The sequence below is a fragment of the Lissotriton vulgaris genome, chromosome 1_1 (genome assembly GCF_964263255.1).
Source record: "Lissotriton vulgaris chromosome 1_1, aLisVul1.2, whole genome shotgun sequence".
Taxonomy (NCBI): domain Eukaryota; kingdom Metazoa; phylum Chordata; class Amphibia; order Caudata; family Salamandridae; genus Lissotriton; species Lissotriton vulgaris.
In genome coordinates this window covers 1,624,837,940-1,624,854,720 of record NC_141685.1, presented here as the reverse complement: position 1 = coordinate 1,624,854,720, position 16,781 = coordinate 1,624,837,940, and the positions used below count along the sequence as shown (strand labels likewise).

General features: G+C 46.9%; 1 long non-coding RNA gene across 1 annotated transcript in view; it reads right to left on the bottom strand.

The window, feature by feature from the left end:
• The window catches only part of LOC147750924 (uncharacterized), an 83,241-nt gene that overhangs the window by 16,924 nt on the left and 49,536 nt on the right, over window positions 1-16,781 (bottom strand). The window contains exon 4 of the long non-coding RNA XR_015295344.1: window positions 15,394-15,496. This is a non-coding gene — a long non-coding RNA (uncharacterized LOC147750924). The remainder of the gene's footprint in view (window positions 1-15,393; window positions 15,497-16,781) is intronic.

Here is a 16,781-nt window from a genome sequence, read left to right as displayed (position 1 = left end):
TGCGGTAGTCATTCAGGCCACTGACATTCCAAGTCCAGCAGACGATGTCAGCCATAAGGGTGCGGGGCAGGGTGCAGCACTTTACAGCACTGGCAGCAGACAACGCAGACCAGCACAGCGCACACATGGAGCAGGGGAGACAAATGGCGGCAAGGTGAAGCGGGGATGAGGAGCAGCGCAAGTAAATAGTGACAACTCCCGATAGGTTGCCACCAACAAAGCAGCGTGTGAAAAGCGCGTGAGCATCTGACTTGCAGGTGTGGCGAGATCCCCCCACATTACAGACCACAGGAGGGCGCAACATATAAAGAGAGGGAGGTACCAGTGAAGCAGCATATGGAACTGTAATACATGACCAGTGAGTGTATTCAAAGCAAGTCGGAGAACCTTATACTGTGTAGGAGTCCAAGCAAGACAGAATGCAGACTAAAATCGGCTTGCAACGGTGCTGTGCAGGGAACACAACGCAGTGTCAAGAACCAAACCAGAAGGAACCCACAATCCCGACCACCCACCAACCCAAAACAACCTCACCAACCCAAACAGGACGAAACCCACCCACCCCACATCCACTTCAACCCCCCAAACAGGTTGAGAAAACCGCCCACTCCACCCCCAGGACTCACAACTGGGAGGGAACAACACAGCAATAATAGTGGGAATTATCCCAGTGGAGGCATGGCAGGACTCGGAGGACACCCCTGCCAAGAAGCAGGGTGACCAAGCTTGGGTTAGGAAACGGCATCAAAGACAGTTAACAAGTTAATCCATTGTCCGCAAAGTCAATCACAGTCGCTTAGGTGGTCAGCGCTTTCCAGTGGGGACTTGGGAGGGGACGATCGAGATTATTTTTCCAGTCTCTTAGCAAAAGCCAGGGCCTAACTTGGGTCAGGAAAGATAAGTGTCTTGGAGCCCTGCCAGACCCTCAACTTCGCCGGGTAGGCAAGGGAATATGAGATGTCGTGCTTCTGGAGGATGTGCTTGGCCGGCAAAAACTCTCTCCTGGCAGCTTGAACAGTAAGAGTATAATCTGGGTAAAAAGAGAGGGTGTTTCCCTGGTGCTGGATGGTGCCTTTATCACGTGCCGCCCAGAGGATAGCATCACGATCCTGGAAATTCAGGATCTTTGCCACTATGGGGCGGGGTGGCAGACCAGGACGCGGGCCAAGGGAACGGTGGGCATGTTCCATGACAAAGAATTGGGATAAAACGTCCCCGAAGAGTTCCTTAATCAGTTGCTCGACGAAGTCTTCCATTTTAGAGATGTTGGTGGACTACGGAAGGCCCGTGATGCAAAGATTACTCCGACTGGAGCGGGCTTCTAAATCCTGGAGCTGGGACGCAATTCGCAGAGGCCTCCTTGGTTCCAGAACCAGGCGCTGAGGCACGGCGAGTCCAGACACGCGCATCCAGGGGCAGTTGAGGTAGAGTCAGTTGCGGCCCGCGGGGGTTCAGGCCAGGGATCAGCAGGGGACCACCCCTGCCCGCACCTCGGAGCCGGCCCCGGAGTTGAAGGCAGAAAGTCCCCGGCAGCCCTCAGCGTGGAGCGGGTGCGGGATATCTCAAAGTGGCCAGGCCGCAAGGGCGGGTGGCACCCCCGGCGCCTCGCAGCAGAAGAGGAGCGGGAATCCGCGGCTAGCGCACTCCAGAGGGGGGAGAAGACCAGCGGGGGAACGCTGGGGGTCTGCCGCTCCCACAGCCTGGCCCAGGCGTTGCGGTGTTCACGAAAGGTGGAAACGTAGCGCAAGGCCGAGACCAGGCCGCGGCGCCCCCGGACCGGTCCGCACACAACAGATGGCCGCCAGCGACCTCCCCGCCCCCCGGGGGGTAGCACCACTCACCGCCTGCTGCAGCACCAGGTCCCCGGCGACTCTGCGGTCTCAGCAGGGTTCCACAGTCAAGCACAGCTCCAGAGGGAGCGGGAGCGGCCTCCTGGCGCGTGAGGCCAGCGCCAGCCAAGAGGTACGTAGCTCTGCCGGGGAGGCAGGTAGAAACGCTGGAGTCGGGGCAGTACGTGCACAATGTCCCCCGGAGTCAGGAAATCACGGTTTGGTGCGGAGGGATTAGAGATTCCTGTAGGATGGCGGTGGATAAGAGCTTGGCCGGCAGAGCCCACTTAGAGTGCGGCCATCTAGCAGCCGGCCAAGCTACACCACCACCCCTGATAGAGGAGCTTTTGTAGGGAATATGTGTAATATTTGAGTCAAGGGTTGGCTGGCACCTCGGGGAAACCTACCAACCCCAGACATTTCTAAAAAATGAGACCCTACAGAATCCAGGGTGATGTGGCTAGGATGAAACCAAATAAGCATGATTATCCTTAATGCCTTGCAAATGTCAATTGGTGAGTTAAAACCAAAACAAAATCACAATTTCTTCTTTATTCTGTGACAGAAAAAGTAACATCAGCAAAAGAAAAAAGTCTTCTCCTCCAGTGTGCCCACTGATCTGCTCATTAACAGTACCCTAAAAGGGGGAGTGGGCATATAGAATGGGATAGTAATAGGCCAACACGTAACTGCGCAAAGCCCACATTAACATCAAATCAACTTGACATGGCCACAGTTTTGGTGTAGGACTGTCCACTAAAACAGGCCCAACCACACGTGTGTTAACGTTTTTATCGGTAGATGTGTGGTAACACTGGCTGTTCATTGCAATGTCCAGAGCTTTCCATCACACAAATATGAGGGAGATCTGTTTTTCAAACAAAGTTGGACGTTTGCAGGGCATTTTGTATAAGTGGTGGCATTCACACAAGCAACATTTACTTAGATTACCCCAAAGGTGGTGGGTTAAAAAAATGCGTGAGGTACTTAGTCTTACCCTGGTGCCGGTAGGCCTAGACTCAAATACCGCAGCTACTCTGTTTGACTAGGCATCTTTAGCGTGGTTTCCCTGGACTTTTTTTGCCCCTACCGCCTGTATTTTTTATGCTGTGCTGGATTTCATTTTTGCTGGCTTAGATGCGCTCGGCGCTTTGCCACTGCTGATCAGCGCCAAAGGGCAAGCGCTCCCTGTATTAATTGTCGATACAATTGGTTCTCCTTGGTTGGCATGTTTGATTTACTGGTAAGTCCCTAGTAAAGTGCACTGAAGTGTGACAGGGCCTGTAAGTCAAATGCTACTAGTGGGCCGGCAGCATTGATTGAGCCACCCACATGAGTAGCCGTGAAAAGGTATCTCAGACCTGCCACTGCAGTGTCTGTGCGTAGTTTGTTAACTGCCATGTCGACTTGGCATGTGCCCCCACTTACCAGGCCCTAACCTTCCCTTTTCTTACATGTGAAGCACACCTATGGTAGGCCCAAGGTAGCCCCATGGTCAGGGGACAGTGTATGTAAAAGGTAGGACATGTACTGGTGTGTGTGACATGTCCTGATCGTGAAATACTGCCAATTTCATTTTTCACTATTGAAAAGCTAGCTTGCCCCATAGGATAGAATGGGAAATGCTTTGTAACATCTTTCAAGTATAACTTCCCATTGGGACAAGAAAGATAAATAATGTTTAGGCTCCCTGAACTCAGAATTTAATAACACATCTTTTAGTAAAGATGCTTTTTAAATTGTGGGTTTGAAAATGCCACTTTTAGGAGGTAGCCATTTTCTTGTCTACCCATTCTGTGTTCCTCTGCCTGCCTGTGTACTAACTGTCTGGTTTTGAAGTGACAGGGGCTGTGGATGTGCTTTCACTGTAGACAGCCACTGGAGGGGTTGAGGTTTGCCTGGCCCTGCCAGGTTGACTGAGAGCTGGTATTAATAGACCCTGGCTGAAATTAGAGTAGTGAGAGGAAATTTCCTTGCACCTGAATAGGGCCTATCTCCCTTGCACAATGCTGTCTTCACCCCCTATGGTCATACAGCACCAGTGATGACAGAACTGGTTTAGACTGGTCTCAGAGACGCTTGCATAAAGAGAACAAAGACATTTTGGGGTACCGCAGAACTTTAGACTACTTCTGGAATCAAGGAGAAAATGAAGAGCTGTGAGGAGGAGTACTGTCCCTTTGCTGTGTGCTGTTGGCCTGCAGTTGCTTTTTCTACCGAGGAGAGGACAACAACTGGAACATGCTTGAAGAAGATCTCCAAGGGCCTGTGTGTGCTGGCCTCCTGTTCTGAAGTCTCAGGGTCACAAAGACTTCACCCCCAACTCCCCTGGATTCTGCTGCTGAGAATTCTGACCTGCCAAGAGGTGCCTGTTCCAGCTCTGAGCCTCTGGAGGTTGTGCTTGCCGCTGGGATTTGGAAGAAACCCAAGGAACTGAAGAATCAATGCATCGCTCTTCTTGTGCCTGTTTTTCTGACGCAGCACTGCAGTGCGAGAAAAATCTCCATGCATCGCTGCACCGCTGGCGACGCAGCACATGCTGCTGCTGCAAGAACCAATGCATCGAGGAATCGCAGCTGAAGAAATCGACCCAGGCAGCTCGACACTACATCGATCGCCTACACATACCGAATTTCCATGCATCATACCCGTGCTTTAAGATTTCCAGACGCATCACCGGCGGACCATAATTGTCTTGGAGTTGACGCATCACTTCCCCCTACAGACCGGACACGACGCATCACTTCTCCTGCGTACAGCAGAACTGTTGCATCGCCTCCCCAAGGTCTCAGAAACTGACGCATCTCTTTGTTTCTCAATGTTCCTATCTCTGCGGCTGTTTGGCCTTGTGAATTTTGTCGCAACTACAGGTACTCTGAGAGAAATCACGCATCCATAGTTTTCTGTGGACTTGGTTGTTTGAAACCTTTTTAAAGTCATATTCTTATTACTTGTATGTTGGATTGTTTTTTTTTGTGGCTTTGGTCTTGTTGAGTATAGATAAAGATACTTTATTTTTCTAAACTGGTGTGGTGTCCATTTGTGGTGTTATCACTGTATTACTGTGTGTTTTGAGTACAAATACTTTACACAATGCCTTTGGGATAAGTCTGTCTGCTCGTACCAAGCTTCCCCGGGGGTGAGCAGGGGTTACCTAAAGTGTGTATCCCCCTTACCTCAACTAGATGCAAGGGTCCCTATTTGAACAAAGGTACCTACCTCTGCCAACTAGCGATCCCCAGTTCTAACATACTCACATTCCAAAAACTAACCTAATTCCTTGCTGTTATTTTTTGCTTCCCATCAGTTCCTAAAGCCTTATCGGACTCAGGTGATTAGCCCATCCTCAGTTAAGAGGTACACTCTTAACTAGGACAAGAAAGAGTAGGGATGACAAATGACATGTCATTTGCTATTATCTACTGAATTTTTGTTTGTGGCACTAAACCACTTTTAAAAACGTTTTTCAGAAACCTTCCTCAAACATACCTAGCATTAAGGGTAATTCAGAATTTGGACTGGTTCAAATGAAGCACTATCCCTAAATTGTATTATTGGAAACATTTCACAAATGCATAGTTATTCACCACTCTGTAATCTTTATAGAATTTGAATTATGAGTTGATGCATGGTCAGTACAAAATGATAAAACAATGTAAGCCACAGCTTCATTAGCTGCTCTGGGTAGCTGTGGCTTTAAACAAACTATAAATACTATATATGTCTGTGACACACAATGTTGTGCTCCAGCAAGGACCCAGACACTTACTGGACTTTTTAATAGGCTAAGAAGAAAGCCAAACAACATCTAGAGCTTTGTTGGGGCACAGGTGAAATTCCTTCTAAGTTCTCCTCCCACACTAACACAGAGATCATGTGCTGAGTATCCACACAAAGACACTGGAATGTCTGATAGCAGACTGCCTGTCCATGTCAGTGCACCGTGAGGACGTCATCAAAATGCAGCCAGTCGGTGGGGAGGAGCCAAGCTAGCGACCAAGATGGCCGCTTAGGCTCCCGGCTCCGTAGACCTCCTTATCCTGCCACAAGATCCTGTTACTTATCCTGCACCTATGCAACACCTTCGTACAGATGAATCGTAACGACGCCTGGTCGAGTGATCCCGAGCGATCCACCAGCTTCTAGGACGGAGAAACGTCGCATTGATGTTTGCGGCCTACATTAGCATTCGAGCTGGGGCCTCGAGTATGGGAGCAGCTGGCCACCGAGCGATCAACCAGCTTCTAGGACGGAGAAACGTTGCATTGATGTTTGCGGCCTACATTAGCATTCGAGCTGGGGCCTCGAGTATGGGAGCAGCTGGCCACTAGTTGAACAACATCGGCCATGAATGCCCGGGAGGGACCGGTCCACTGACATGGAGGTGGAGTTTTGCCCGATTCCAGCGGCAAACATCTGAACTGATTAGTGGCACAAGAGTAGCGATACAATAGCACGGCGGAAATACTTGGATCGCCCCAATTCATGCAGCCCAGAGTATGACCGACTGACATTATTTGGGACTCGGCCGGTTGGATACGGGCGCAATCCTGAACATTACCTTGAAATGTCCCAACAAATCGATGGGTTAAAATCTGGATTGTGACTTTACAGCAGCACGGGGTCTATATCTATAGACACGGGGCTCAAATTGCGATCGAAAAGAACAAAATGGCGCCCGTTCTTGCACTAGTCATAAATCAGACTCGCTCCTCCAAAGTGACCGAGAAAAATCAGACGAACCACTTGGGTCGATATATCCTGTCCAAGGATGGTAAGAATGTTGATGATAGGGGAGAAGAATTAGCACTGGCCGGGGCTGGACCGACGATTGGAGCTGTTATGGCAGCTATCGGTAACTTGCACTCTTCCCTGGGCCAGAGAGCCCGAACCTTGGAAAATAAATTGGTCGCTAGAACATCTGAACTGGGGCTAATCAGAACGACTATTATTCCACCGGTTGACAAACCGAAAGCCATGATACCTACAGCTGCCGCACCAACCAACGACGTACACCCCAGGAAACGGGAGATGCGGGAGTTTCTGGACTACACATTTACTAATTTTCGAGCACTGGAGGTCCCGGATGAAGCCTGGCATTCAATAGCTGCTCTGGTGGTGGAAAATGAGCATGGTGCTAGTCAATTGACTGATCGAACTGAGACTCAAGGATGGTTTGACTGTATGACCCCTTTCTTCCTTCCCGGACTCTAAGCAACTGGTTTGGAAATATTGCCAGGGGTACGTGTCGGTACGGACGGAACTCAGAGATAGTATGATCGAATATGCCCAGTTGTTTCCGGCTTGCTTCCGTGTGCAGCTTGACGACTATCTTTGGCCCTTCAACTCTCTTGAGATGGCGTCAGTCCGACTAGGAAACATCTGTGAGCCTGATCGAATGGGCCAAGGCTGAGAACAATCGACCGTTTGAAGACATTTATTGGCTTGGTGGATGTGTGGGGCTCACTTACAAACATTGGTAACGTGGGTGAACTTGGCTAAAGACGATTCACCGACTCTCAGTCGGATTAATAGCTATTTATTCTGTGAATAAAGGGGAGGCTTAAATATGGCAGGGGGGGGAGAGGCCGGGAGCCTGTACGAAGGTTCTCCTCCGATTACTATTTTTAGTTAATGTAGTTTAGATGGGGCGGCAGCCACACTGCTAGTTGGGGTCTAGTGTAAGCTATATTCAGGGGTGCAGGGTGGGGAGTTGCGCTTCTTGCGCTGTTTATCTTTCTTTTTCGTTTCTTTCCCTTTTCTGGGTCTTTCCAAGTACGAATATCTGTCATATATCCTGTTTATATTGTAGTATCGGGTGGCAATACAAGTTCTACTATTCTGACTTATTTATGGTATATGTCGATGTCCATAATTTTTATCCTGTATATGACTTTAATATCGAGGGGGCTATGCAAGCTTAGATATCCTGATTCAGTGGGTGGGCGGGACCGGAGTGCTACACGCTGAGGGTGTATCGTGAATGCCATTTGCTCCTGTATTTTTGTCTAACTATAGGCGTAGGGTCTTAGTGTCCTGCTTAATGTCCCGCTAATATCCTGAGGTTACAATTGCTAGATTTACCGTTCATAATTGACTGTATTGCACTTGGTACGCCTTTTTATTCTTTGTTTTTAAATAAATAAGATTTTGCCCACAGCTATAGCCCAAGACCCTGGTAATGGAAGCCCCTCAGATACCCAATACCTCAGTAGGTCCGGCCCACCTTCTTCCCTGCAAGCCTGTTTGGATGTATTGTGTGTGGCTATGCCAGGAGTGGATGGGTGGAGGGCCAGAAGACATTAATCACACAGAGCCCAGTCTGTAAATCTTGGATCAGTACACGCAGGATTTAAACCTCACTTCATGCTACTTTTCCTCGAGCGTACTTATTGATTCCAAATGGGGTGTTCCAATTACCCCAATTCCTTTTGTTTGGGAAGAACAATGCGATCATTTACACCTCCATGGGATCTTCATCTCCAATAATTACAATTACACAATCTGTGTTGCTCTTGCTGCTCTAACAATGTCCCTACCTGATAAACCGATCCTACCCCTTGCTGTTCATCTTGTTTCTGTCGCACATGGACTGTTATGCGAAATCGAAAACAGCAACATTCTTATGGGATAGAGCAAATGCAATGTGTATTTATAAAAAAAAATAATCATAACAACTCGATTCCCATTCCATTGTTGCCTCAAGTTGAGATCTCAGGAAGAATCTTTTGCTCTGGTACACTGTTTACTTGTGGTGATATATATACTCAAACTGGAAATGACTACGACTGGCAATCGGTCTTATGTGTAACTATCTTAAGACTAGTCTGGTTCCTGCTATCTTGCTTATGTTGTGCTCACCATTAGACATCTTGCTACACAACCTCCTATCCTGCATAGAAAGCAGTCCAGGGACATTTCAGAGACAACCCGAATTTTTGTCATTCTGATCCCAATGTACAGAATAGGACGATCCATCTATAAGATATGTTGAGTTGTAAATGTTTTGAAAGGCATTAGTTAATTCAGGTATGAACGCCCTTGAGCTGGGTACTACTCAGTTAGAGGCCTAACAAACTGTCATGTTATACAATAGAATGGCCCTAGACTTTGTCCTGGCTGCTAAGGGTGAGGCATGCATTATACTTACATCCCAATTGCCTGTGCAGTTACTCATGAACAGATTGGGAAACTATGTGCAACTGTCGAAGGCCTACACACTATTGATGAGAACTTAGGTTCTGAAGAGTGGGACTGCGAACATGAGGAAAATATTTTTTAGAGGGTAGTTTAAAAAACAAGCATTTGCAATGCAATAGGTCTCGCATTAATTAAGTTTGAGCTATTGGCATTGCTAAATATTGCTGCACCAATTGCAACAAAAGTCTATAAATTGGAGGTAAAAAAATGTGTATTTATTTTTGTAGCAATGATGGCATGCTGCGCTTTAGATGAATATGTTTAAAAGTAAAGTGCGCCATGCTGCGATTGCTACAATAGTGAATTGTGGATGCGTTAACAATTGATGTGTGCACTGATGGCTGGTGGTGTGTGTGCCTGTAGAAAATGTGCACTGATGGCTGGTGGTGTGTGCGCCTGGTGGAAGTGTGCACTGATGGCTAGTGGTGTGTATGCCTGCTCAAAGCGTGCACTGACAGCTGTTGGTGTGTGTGAGCCTGGTGAAAGCGTGCACTGATGGCTGGTGGTGTGTGTGAGCATGGTGAAGCATGCACTGATGGCTGGTGGTATGTGTGTGTGCCTGTGAAAGCGTGTACTGACGTCTGGTGGTGTGCGCCTGGTGGAAGCGTGCACTGACAGCTGGTGGTGTTTGTGCCCGGTGAAAGCGTGCACTGACGGCTGGTGGTGTTTGTGCCCGGTGAAAGTGTGCACTAATGGCTGGTGGTGTCTGTGCCTGGTAAAAAAGTGCACTGACGGTGTGGTTGTGTGTGTGGTTGTGTATGTGTGGTTGTATGTGTGGTTGTATTTGTGGTTGTGTGTGTGGTTGTGGTTGTGTGTGTGGTTGGTTGTGTGTGTGTGTGCGGTTGTATGTGTGGTTGTGTGTGTACTGTATTGAATGGCAGCTCTACATGTAGACATCCTATTTAATAACGGCTTTCAATATTTCCCCGAATTAAAACAAGAAAGCATTTCGTACAAGTGAAAGACTATGTTAAAAAAGTATTACCTATAAATAATGTCTTGATCTAAGTTTGTTCTTTAAATGCTGGCAACTTGTTTCTGCGTGTGCCAATGCTTGCTTATGGTTTTTTTTTGTTATTGGGGGGCATAAATAACAGAAGGCTGAAGCTTGGAAAATAGTATCTGTGTAACAGTTAGTGAGATAGCAGACGGTCTGCGGCATGTAGGCGCTACCTCTAACCAACCCGTGACATAAGACAAGCCGCCGTGAGGTGCAAAAAACTGAAAAGTATCACAGCAACCACAAGCTGGGGACCACGGGTCAGATGGGAGTGCGTTTTCATTCTGGCTTGTGGGTAATATTAGCGCTTTACAAACTGCGCCAATGTGCTTTTCGCGTAGTTTGTGTCATCGCTTTACCATACCGAGGCATTAGGAATACCGACCTGAGGGTGGCGCTTTAGATACAGTGCCTGTGCCGGACCTATTGGCTATGCTGGTGGTCTGCAAGGGGTGTGACTGTGTTTCTGGTACTCTCTGACTTCCAGCATGTGAGGGTAGTGAGAGGATGTTAGTGGTGCGAGAGTGCTTCTAGTAGTGCAGGACTGTTAGTTTGGGAGGCGTGTGAGAGTGGTGTCTGTGAAGGGTGTGTGAGAGTGTTTGAGTGAGTGTGAGACTGTTAGTCTATGAAGGGTGTGCAAGTGTTGTACGTAGTGTGAAGGTGTGAGAGTGCTGTTAGTGGGAGACTGCTCCTCTATGAGGAGTGTGCAAGTGCTGTTGGTAGTGTAAGTCTCCTAGTTTGTGAGGGATATGGCTGTTGTGTATATTGTGGAACTGCTTGTGCGGAAGAGCAGGTATGGGGATAAGAGAGTGGTGAAAGTAGCCTGGGGCTACTACTTTACACTGATTTACACTCACCACCAAGCAAACCAGCCGTCACCATCCAACTGCTGAGGGTGTGCATGTTTATTTTGGACGTTACTGGTCCGAAATCATTACCTAGGTCATTGCTAGAAGTACACAGCTGAAAGTACATTTTAGTACCGAAACTGCCTAGACGGAAAGCATGTTAAAAAAAAGCCACACTATAATCACACACTTCTCCATCTAGTGCCTAGACTCTAGGCGCTAGCATACTAATGCCAGCGTGTCCTGGCCCTCTCTCCTTCTCACCTCACTCACGAGCGGGCACAGTGAAAAGAGAGCAGCAAACACTACCCCTATACGTCACAGGCCAGACATGCACTCTTTCACCCACAGCACCCCCATTGAGGAGCGTGCAGTCGGGGCACCAGGGCACTCTAGCGCCTCGCCAGGGGTGTACAGCGCAACATAACTACAGTATGACATGCCTCAATGCGCTACTGTAACCTCACTGGCTCTCTGAGCCCTGGACTGACAGAGTTTACATGCCTCACTCAGTATCAAACTTACTTCATAAACCATGCGTTCATTTTCGAACAGAAACACCATCTCTGTTCAAGTTATCTGTTGTACGGAGCTAGAATTTCCACATCAGGCAGGTCAAGCTTTATTAAACAAATATGAATACAAATACATTCAAATCAAAGATGTTCCATTTTTTTCGACCTGCGAGGGATGAAAGATTGATTTATCCCAGACATGACTGAGCAAGAGAGGTTGAAATCTCTGCAGCAGGCGCATTGACCTCTTGAACTTCCAGAGGTCTCTCGCTAGCAACAGCCACCAAACCCTCCCTCTGAGCACAGCCCTTGGTTGGTTTCTCCCTGGTATCTCGTGATAGGCCCTCCGTGGCGCGTGCCACAGGGTCTGAGCACAGAACCGCCTGGTACTTTAAGGCGCCTTTTAGGTGGCACAGCGCCGCCTGGAATTCTGATGCGCCTGGGAGAAGGCACAGCGCTGTCTGGTATTCTAAAGCGCCTCGGAGGTGACACAGCGAGGCACTGTCTGGTATTCTAAAGCGCCTCGGAGATGACAGCGCCGCCTGGGATTCTGAGGCGCTGTCTGGTATTCTAACGCGCCTCGGAGGTGACACAGCGCCGCCTGGGATTCTGAAGGCAGTATTCTTCCAGTGAGCCCGGCGGGGCCCTGTCTGGGTCCCCGGGGGCGGCCCCCGGACGCGGCCTGTGTTTAAGGCTCATTACTGTCTATAGACGGCGCTAATGACTGATTGTGGAAAGAAGGAGCCGAAAACCCGAGCTTCCGAAATCTGGAAAAGAAAACAAGGAGCAGAATGTAATACATCCGGATACCGGAGGCGGGGAGGCGGCTGGAGCGTTTCCGGGTCAGCAGAGGCGGATGCTACAGGCTAGGGGTGCGCTGGGGACGCGGCGTCCGCTTCCACTCGGTTTCGGCGCATGGCTGTTGGGTGCCGTTTGAATTATGCAACCCAGGCCAGGCGATGCGGCGGAGATACGGGGAGTCATGACAAAAGAGCCAGGTGAGTGGGTGGTGGCTGCGTGCATGTGTGTGTGTATATATATATATACATATACATATACATATACACATATACACATATATATATATACATATATATATATATATATATATATATATATATATATATATCCAAGCTCCCGAAAATCCTAAGAATACCCAGCCGGGTTCCAGGAAGAAAAAGCACTCACAGGCACGGCTCAGCTCGTTTCACAGGGCAGTTTATTAAAGACAGACGCGTTTCGGGAGAGCCCTTCCTTTCTCAATGTATTTCATCTGACAAGACGTGCGCAGCGCCATTATGAGTGTTTTCAAAACATTACAAAAACAAACAAAGGACTGATTCTTGTTTGCAGCACAGGGCGCCATCTTGAAATGTATACATTTAACATATATTACATTTGATTACTAGTAAGTGTACCACATCCAAATACCGCCGTATATCGGCTACCTTGGTGTCTTAAAAGTAAAACCAAGTACTGTATAAATATAGTACATTGCATGGCTAAGACAGCAAAATGCTGTTGGGAATTACCCAACCTGCGACATAAACACAAAACTAGAATGTGATCAGGTCGGACATACCATGTGTGCCTGTGTGCGCATGCGTGAGTTAGGCTGTGAATCTGAGGCATGGGATCTGCACGGCGCCGTGCGCACCCTCGAGGGCAAATCGGAAACAGCAGACGCTCGTGGATGTACGCTGTCTCACATTCCCCCGAACATGCCAACAAAAGGTCCTTCGCTACGCTCGACCTAAAAAATACTGCAAGTATTTGTTATCATTATTGTTGTCCTGCTGATCTACTCTTTTGTTTAGTCTCTACTGCAAGCACCAGCCCAGTCAAGAGTACTTCCCAATCATAAGGGTTGAAAGTCTATGATGATGGCGATATTGATGATAAGTCTGATTATGGTACTTTGGTAAGTTGCAAAGGTGATATTGAGTATGCAGTATATACAATAATAAATATTGAAGTGTTCTAGGTTGCACAATGAAATCGAGCCAGAGTGATGGATTGTAAAAATGAAAGTCTTAGCATAACTATAACCTGCTGCAGCCACCTGTTCTTACTCATGATAACACTGCTTAACTGATGTGCCCATCTTTGCTGATGAGGCGTGCTGCATTTTGTTACTCGAGACATGAAGTTGTGAATTAGCTTGTTCAAGTGGTTTACATGTTTAATACTCGTAAAGGCAATCTTCTTTTTCATGTGATCTCAGTTAAGGTACCTGCAAGTAAATTGGTGAGAATTCTGCCATGTGATAAATACAAGAAATCTATGTGTATTGGGCATACATTACGTCCTGTCTGTACTCTGAGAACTTGCCACCACTGATGACTCCAGTGGGTCCCCTGGTCTGCTTATTCTGTGATTAATAGACTATACATTTTTCTCTGACAATACACACTTTTATACTCATTCGAACATCAAGAAGTTTTTTGACAAGGAGGGCATTTTTTTAAGGACACCAGGTGTTGGGGGGGGGGGGGGGGGGTGGCGGCGGGATGACAGGTTTGAGGGTTCATGTAGCACTACCATATTATACACGTCACAAGGGTGTTCAGATGCATATATACTCCAATAGGTCGTCCAAGAGGTTAACACTTTGCACTATTAAATGACTTTCTAGACTTCTTCCTTACAATTCACAACATTGTTAATAAGAAGCACAATCAGCAACTGTTATACACTGTTTGCTTATAGAGGAGTGGTTTTATGCATGTAGGTGATTTTCCTTAACAATAATAACGATGGCAATAATAATACCACAATAAAGATTCCTGAACAGTTTGCATTAGCAGAACTTTACTGTCAAAGAGCGTTATGAAATCGGGACAAAAGTTAAACTTTGTTCTGACTGTAAGTGGTGAACTTACAAAAACAAAAAACGCGAAATATTACATAGTAAATACATTTGACCAATGGCTTCCACTTTTGTAGCTCTTTATGAAAAAATGTGTCTGTACATCATTAAGTTGCAAACATAAAAGTTTGTAAATCCAACGTTATCCTGATAGAAAACTAAAACAAATGACAAGGGAAATTAGTGAAAGGCACTGCAAATTTTTCTTATGACAGGCTTAGCATCCAAACAGCAAGCAGTACAGCCATAAGTAGCCACATATACTTTTGTGCCAGCAACTTAAATACACCAAAGGACACAGATTGGGTAAAGCTATATTACTCAATGCCAAAGAGTGCTGACCCAACCCCACTCGCTCTCTATCTAAACTTCTCTTTGCAGTGTTGACAGTATTTCTCACAACAGACAATAGCAAGACCTGAAATGTGCACAGCGGTGTATCAGTGATCCATGCTACACTGAGGCACAGTGCATTGACAACTGCAGATGCACATCATAGCAAAAGCATGGAAGTTGAGGCTAAACCTAGTGTAGCTTTTCGGAATCACCCGTCAAGAAGTACGAAGAGGAGGTAAGTTAGTTTATGTGGCATTTGTTACGTTTCAAACAGCTTCCAGAAATGCCATAAATTCTGGAGTTTTAGAATCAACTGTCCATCGAATAAAATGGATGTTAATGGGATCCTTTTAATGAGGTTATTTCATCGGTTTACTAAAGTGCAATTTACGCATGCCATTTTGACATCCCATGATGTCACTTCCCCAAAAATCACTAGTATTAAAGGCCCTAGAGAACTTTTGCTGTCATGTGCTGTCTCTTTCCGTAATATCACTAAATACCTTAGCTACAGCTCATGCCTGATCATTTTGAAAATAAGAGTTCTCAGTAGCGCTGTTGCTCTGAACAGGATGCAGCACACACACGTTTTGCAAACTGCAGGGTCACAGCAGAATGCTAGCTGTGTTTAGAGAAGTGTAACAAAAGTGCCAGTTACTCTAAAGAAGAAATGTGGGAAAAACACTTTAGAGTATTTCTGTGTTAAGTTGTGTTGACGCTTGTGAAAACTGCCATTCTCTACCCCCAGTGCAAAGCTTTTCCTCCCCTCCCCACCCTGCTCAAGGCTCGCACTTACCCGAGTGCTCTCTGTAGAAGTTCTGGGAATCATTTTTCTTCCAGCTTAGGATTTTAGTTCGAATGATCAGGAATCTGTTGCTCAAGATCTTTTCATGCACAGCCTGAGAGAGAAACAGTGGAGTTACATAAATTGATGAAAGCAAGGAACCAATCTCAGAACAGACCACGCTGAAAGATAGCGAAACCATTGACGCTCCTCAGACGTGGTGTTACAGATAACTTCTACTTACTGAAACACAGCAGCTAAATAACAGTCCTTAAGGCAACTTCAACTTGAGTAGGTAAATAATGATGTGGTAGGTATGCTGGATGGTAGGTATTAACTGTGTTGGACTTGGCCCTTTCTGCAGGGGCATCCCTAAACTTGTTGCCTTCACTACTCCCAATGTTGCTGAATTCGTTTTTGCTGACCGTAGCACTTGGTGCAGATTATCACTACTAAACAGTGTGAAAATACTTGTGCTCTCTCCATAAAACATGGTAACATTGCCATATCCCCAAATTGGCGGATTTAATTTACTTATAAGTCCCTAGTAAAAAGATACTATAGGCTCCCAGGGCCTGTAACTTTAATGCTACTAGAGGGCCAGCAGCACTGATTGTGCCACCCACTTAAGTAGCCCTTTAAACATGCATCGGCCTGCCCATACAGCATGTGTGTGCAATTTTAAAATGCCATTTCAATCTGGCAAAATAAGCCATTTGCCAGGCCCAAACCCTCCTTTGAAGTACATATAAGTTACCCCTAGAGTAGGTCCACGACAGGCCCGAGAGCATGGTGAAATGTATTTAAAAAGTAGGACATGTACTTTTAAGTTTTGTTATGTTATCCAATATTTATAGAGCGCACGGCTACTCCCCGGAGTGTCCCGGCGCTGAGAAAACAGAGACCCCATAACATCAGACAAAGCATTCCACTACACCGAAGCTCACAGCTGAAAGAGCCATGTTTTTAGGCTCCTCCTAACGGTAAGTAGGCCTGGAGTCTGTCTAAGAGAGAAGAGCAAACTGTTCCATAGCCGGGAAGCCACTGCCTGGAAAGATCTACCCCCTACCCGGGAGAGCAAGACCTTCGGGCTGAGATCAGAAGCTGAGAGGAAGATCTCTGGGTGCGCTGCAGGGTATAAGGGTGAAATCTTACCCTAAGGTAGGGAGCTCCAATCTTGTGGAATGCTTTAAAAACCAAGACCAAGGCTTTGAAAACATATTCTTTTCCGCACCGGAAGCCAGTGAAGCAAGGACAGAAGCTGGGTAGTATGAGTCCTAGGTCCTGACAGAAAAATGGCCCTTGCTGCCATATTCTGAATCACCTGTAATCGGCCCAGAAGATACTCAGGAAGGCGCAGATTCAGGGAATTAACATAGTCCAATCTGGACACCACCAGG